Raw genomic sequence first — 6,000 nt, forward strand, 5'->3', positions numbered from 1 at the left:
AGGCACCCCTCTTAGGGCATTTCAAATGCAACCTGGGCAAAGTTGACAGCATGGGCTCCCTCCACCCATACTAATCTTCGCCCCTGTCCTCTTTCAGCCCTTTGGCGAATGCTTATCACCGCTTCTGGTCAGGTAAGAAACCTAAAAGGCATGCCTGAAACTTGTCCATTTCACCCCATTTGCAATTCATCACCTAATGCCCCTGACCTTGAATCCTTTTACTTTTCTCCGTCTTCAACGCCACCAACTGGCCTGGCCTGTCTCACCTACATCACAGCCCCAGCCTCCAACGTGCCTCTTCTTGCTGGCTTTTGTTCTACCGCCAAAGTCTTTTTGTTCTTGTGGCTGCTTTGTTTCGCTTGTTTTAGTTATCTTACTGTCGCTGATTTGCTAAAATATCGCGGTGGCTTCGCACAGAGCCCAACTCCGCGTGGCTGGGTCTAGCCTTGCCATTCCCTTTTCGGTTCCTCAGCTTGCCGCCGCTGTCTCCAGCCACAGAGCCTTTGCATTTGCCGTGTTCTCTCAATTTGGGTTGTGACGCCCTCTTCCTGGTCCAGGTGACTTCTATTCATCCTTCATTTCCCCAGGGTGGCCTTTCTGACTCCCCAGCAGAGAGCAGGTTCCCCTAGTGTATTTTCTTGTAGACCAGTGGTTCTCAACCAGGCACATTTTTGCCCCCCCACCCCCCCCCCACCTCCCCGCACCCAAGGGGACATTTGGCAGAGTCTGGAGATCTTTTTAGTTGTCACAACTGAGAGGTAGGTGGGGTTTGATACTTGCATCTAGTGGATAGAGTCCAAGTGTGCTACTAGACGTCCTACGGCGCACAGGACAGCCCCCACAACAAAGATTTATCCAGCCCCAAATGTCCGTGGTGCTGAGATTGAGGCACCCTGTGGTGGACCTATGTTCCTCTCCTCTGGAGTGTGCATCTCTGTCTATTACTCCACAATCACGTATGCTTTGGGCTGCGTGAGAGCTACAGTCATGATGCCTCGTGTTCATACAGGGCCCTCCGTGCCTGGCACGTCCCGCATTCTGCATGGGTCTAGATACAGGGATGCCGGCCGTACCTTTTTCTCCCTTTTGTTGGTAATAGCATCTCGGTTTTCCTGTGGGCAACAAACTCTTCAATTTCACTCGTTTTCGGTGGGTCCATCTATTGGCTGTTCCCCACCTTACCCTAAGTCCCAGCAATGATGTGGGCATGTGACCACCGTGCGCTAATGAGACGCTCTCCTGCTTTTGAAAACCAAGTTGGAATTTTTTTTTTATTTATTTTTGAGAGAGAGACCGAGAGAGCAGCAGGGGAGGGACTGAGAGAGAGAGAGAGAGAGAGAGAGAGAGAGAGAGACTTCCAAGCAGGCTCCGTGTTGACAGCATGGATCCCGACACAGGGCTCGAACCCATGAACCATGAGATCACGACCTAAGCCGAAACCAAGCGTTGGACGCTTAACTAACTGTACCACCCAGGTGCCCCAAGTTGGAAAATTTCATAAACAAGGAATAACGATTGGAAAACAGCCATGCTCATTCCTTTGTATCTGTCCGTGGCTGCTTTCGTGTACAATAGCAGAGTTGAGCAGTTCCAATAGAGACTGTATGGTCTGCAAAGCTGAAAATATTTACAATCTGGTCATTTGTGCAAACTATTTGCCAACCCCTGATCTAAAGTAGTAACTCGAGGGGCGCCTGGGTGGCGCAGTCGGTGAAGCGTCCGACTTCAGCTCAGGTCACGATCTCGCGGTCCGTGAGTTCGAGCCCCGCGTCGGGCTCTGGGCTGATGGCTCAGAGCCTGGAGCCTGTTTCCGATTCTGTGTCTCCCTCTCTCTCTGCCCCTCCCCTGTTCATGCTCTGTCTCTCTCTGTCCCAAAAATAAATAAACGTTAAAAAAATAAAAAAAAAAATAAAATTAAATTAAAAAAAAATAAAGTAGTAACTCGTGATTTTTTTTTACTGCTGGGGCTGCTCTGGACCTTTCTAAAGCCAGCTAGTTCACTTTTCCTTCAATTTTGTCACCTTTCCAGTGATATTCCAGTAACCCCCATGTGTCCCCTCCCCTGCCTTTTGGCTTACCGTGGCCAGAGTAGGTTGCAAATGTCACCTAAAGAGGCTTAACTAATGCAGCAACCCAATAGATGTGTGTTAAGTAGCTTAACATTGTAGCAGGTTGAAGGGTGGTCCCCCAAAAGAGATGTTCATGTCCTAACCCCCAGAATCTGTGAATGTGACCTTATTTGGGAAAAGGGTCTTTGTAGTTGTAACTCAGTTAAGGATCTCAAAATGAGATCATCCTGGATTATCTGGGTGAGCCCTAAATCCAATGATAAGTGTCTTTGTAAGAGACACAGAGGAGAAGGCCATGTGAAAATAGGGGCAGATATTAGAGTGATTCTTCGGTGGACACAGCCAGGGAATATCAGAGCCAGGTGAGCGTAAAAGAGGAAGGAGTGAGAAAGAAAGGGAGGGAGAGAGAGAAGGAGGGAGGGAGGGAGGGAGGGAGGAAGGATGGATTCCCTTAAAGTCTTCAAGAGAAGCATGGGGACCACTGGCACCTTGATTTTGGACTTTTGGCCTCCAGAACCGTGAGAAAATAAATTTCTCTTCTTTTAAATCCCTGATTTGTGATTATTTGTTACAGAAGCCATGGAAAACGAATGCAACAGCCATCCCATTTCCCAACGCTCTTGGGATAAGCTGCAGTCTCCTTAAATGTTTACAAGGCTTTTCACGGACTGTCTTTTTCTCCCCTCCCCTCCTCTGCCCTCTCCAGCCCTTCCCCTTCCCTCCTTCCTTCCAACCACTTTCTTTCATTTTTAAATAAATTAATTGTTTTAGGTTCCCAGCAGCATTGGAGATACAGAGATTTCTCATAGACCTCCTGCCTCTACTCATGCACAGAGCCCCCGAACATCAACATCCCCCCTCACGTGGTGCGTTTATTAAAATGGATGATCCTATGTGGACACATCATTATCCAAAGTCTGTATTACCTTAGGGTTGACTCTTGGTGTTATATATTCTAAAGGTTTGAACAAATTTATAATTACATATCCATCTTTACGGTGTAATAAAGAGTGGTTTCTCTGCCCTGAAGATCATCTGTACTCTGCCTCTCCATCTCCCCTGACCCTTGGCAACCACTGATCTTTATACTGTCTCCATAGTTTTGCCTTTCCCAGAATGTCATATATTTGGAATCACACAATATGTAACTTCTTATACTTAGTAATATGCATCGTGTTTTTTTTTTTTTTTAACCTATTGATATGATGGATCACATTAACTGATTTTTGAATGTTGAACCAGCTTTGCATATCTGGGATAAATCTCACTTGGTCGTGATGTTACTTCATATTATTAGATTTAATGTGCTAATATAATATATATTACACTTATGTTCATGAGAGATGTCGGTCTGTAGTTTTCTCTTGTACTGTCTTTGTCTGGTTTTGGTATTAGGGTAATAACACTGGCCTCAGAGGCATGAGTTAGAGTATTCCTTCAGCTTCTCTCCACTGAAAGAGATGGTTGAGAATCGGTATGATTTCTTTCTTAAAAGTTTAGTAGAATCGATCAGTGAACCAAACTGGGCCTGTTGCTTTCTGTTTTGGAAGGTGTTTAATTATTGATTGAATTTCTTTAATAGATATAGGCCCACTCAGTTGTCTGTTTCTTTTTGTGTGAGTTTTGGCTGATTGTGTCTTTCAAGGAACTGACCCATCCACTTCTTCTATGTTATTGAATTTGTTGGCATGGAGTTGTTGATAATATTCCCTGAGTATAATTTTAATATCCATGGGATCTGTAGTGACATCCTCTTTTTCTTTTGTGATATTAGTAGTAATTTATGGCTTCTCTTTTTTTCTTCTTTTTCTTTTCTATTTTTTAATGTTTTATTTTTGAGAGAGGGAGAGAGCGAGCGAGCACAGGGGAGGGGAAGTGAGAGAGGGGGACACGGAATCTGAAGCAGGCTTCGGGCTCCGAGCTGTCAGCACAGAGCCCAACGTGGGGCTCGAACCCACGAACCATGAGACCATGACCTGAGCCAAAGTTGGGACACTGAACTGACTGAGCCACCCAGGCACCCCTGTGTCTTCTCTCTTTTTTTTTTCTTAGCCATCCAGGCTAAAGCTTATTGATTTTATTGGTCTTTGCAAAGAATCAGTTTTTGGTTTTGTTGATTTTCTCTACTGGTTTCCTGTTTTCAATTTCTTCGATTTCTGCACTAATTTTTATCTATTTCTTCATCTTACTTTGGATTTCATTCTGCTCTTCTTTTTCTAGTTCCTCAAGTGGAACCTTAGATGATTGAGTTTAGATCTTTCTTCTCTTCAATATGTGGACTCAGTGCTATAAATTTCCCTGCAAGCTCTGCTTTCAGTATGTCCCACAAAATTTGAAAGGTTGTATTTTAATTTAGTTCAGCATATTTTATTTATTTTACATTTTAATTAAATTTTAGAGAGAGCAAGCGAGCACAAGCGGGGGAGAGGGGCAGAGGGAGAGAGAGAGAGAATCTCAAGCAGGCTCTACACCCAGTGGACCCAGACGTGGGGCTCGTTCCCATGACCCTGGGTCATAACCTGAGCCAAAATCAAGAGTCGTTCACTCAACCAACTAAGCCACCCAGGCGCCCCTCATTTAATTCAAAATATTTTAAGATTTCTCTTGTGATTTCTTCTTTGACCTACGTGTTATTTAATCTGCATATATTTGGTGCTTTCCAACGGTTTCTCTGTTAATGCTTTCTGCTTTAATTCCATTGTGGTCTGACAGAAGATACTGTATGCTTCTATCTTTTATATTCTGGTTTATGGCCCGGAGTGTGGTCGATTTTGGTAAATGTTCCATGTGAGCTTGAGAAGAGTCTGCTCTTGTTGGATGAAGCATTCTACGGACATCAATTATATCCAGTTGATGGGCAGGATCATTAACTTTAACGATATCCTTACTGGTTTTCTGCCTGCCGCATCTACCCATTTGTGAGAGAGAGGGGGTTTGAAGTCTCCTACTTGGACAGTGGGCTCATCATTTCTTTCTGCAGTTCCTCCAGTGTTTGCCTCAAGCATTTTGATCCTCTGTTGTTAGATGCACACACATTAAGGGCTGTTGTGTCTTCCTGGAGAACTGACCCCTTTCTCATGATGTAAGGGCCGTCTTTATCCCTGACAATTTTCTTTGCTCTGAAGTCTGCTCTGTCTGAAATCAATGTAGCTACTCCCATTTTTTAAATGAGCATTAGCATTATCTTGATTTACTTTTTAAAATTTTATTTTAGAGAGAGAGAGAGAGAGAGTGAGTGAGAGTGGGGGAGAGGGGCAAAGGGAGAGAGAGAATCTTAAGCAGACTCATGCTTGGTGCAGAGCCCAATGCAGGGCTCGATCCCAGGACCCTAGGATCATGACCTGAGCAGAAATCAGAGTCAGAGCCAGATGCTCATCTGACTGAGCCACTCAGGTGCACCTCTATCCATTTACTTTTACTCTGTATGTGTCCAAGTGTAAATGGGTTTCTTGTAGACAACATATGGACGAGTCTTTTTTTTTTTTTATCCACAGTGACAATTTCTGTCTTTTAATTGATGTGCTTACATTTACATTTAAAGTGATCATTAAGGGGCATCTGGGGGGCTCAGTCAGTTGAGCATCCGACTCTTGATTTCGGCCCAGGTCACCATCTCGTGGTTCCGGAGTTCGAGCCCACATCGGGCTCTGGACTGACACCGCAGAATCTTCTTGAGAATCTCTCTCCCTCTCTCTGCCCTGCCCCTGCTCGTGCTCTATCTCTCATTCAAAATAAATAAATAAACTTAAAAAAATAAAGGGATCATTAGTATTACTGGATTAATACCTATCATATTTGTTCCTGTTTTCTATTTGTTGCCTTTATTCTTTGTTCCTATTTTTCCACTGCCATTCTTTCTGCTCTTTGTCAATTTAATTGAGCTTTTTATGTGATTCCATTTTTTTTTTCTCCTGTCTCAGCATATACGTTG

This window comes from Leopardus geoffroyi, chromosome A3 (assembly GCF_018350155.1).
Source record: "Leopardus geoffroyi isolate Oge1 chromosome A3, O.geoffroyi_Oge1_pat1.0, whole genome shotgun sequence".
Lineage (NCBI taxonomy): Eukaryota > Metazoa > Chordata > Mammalia > Carnivora > Felidae > Leopardus > Leopardus geoffroyi.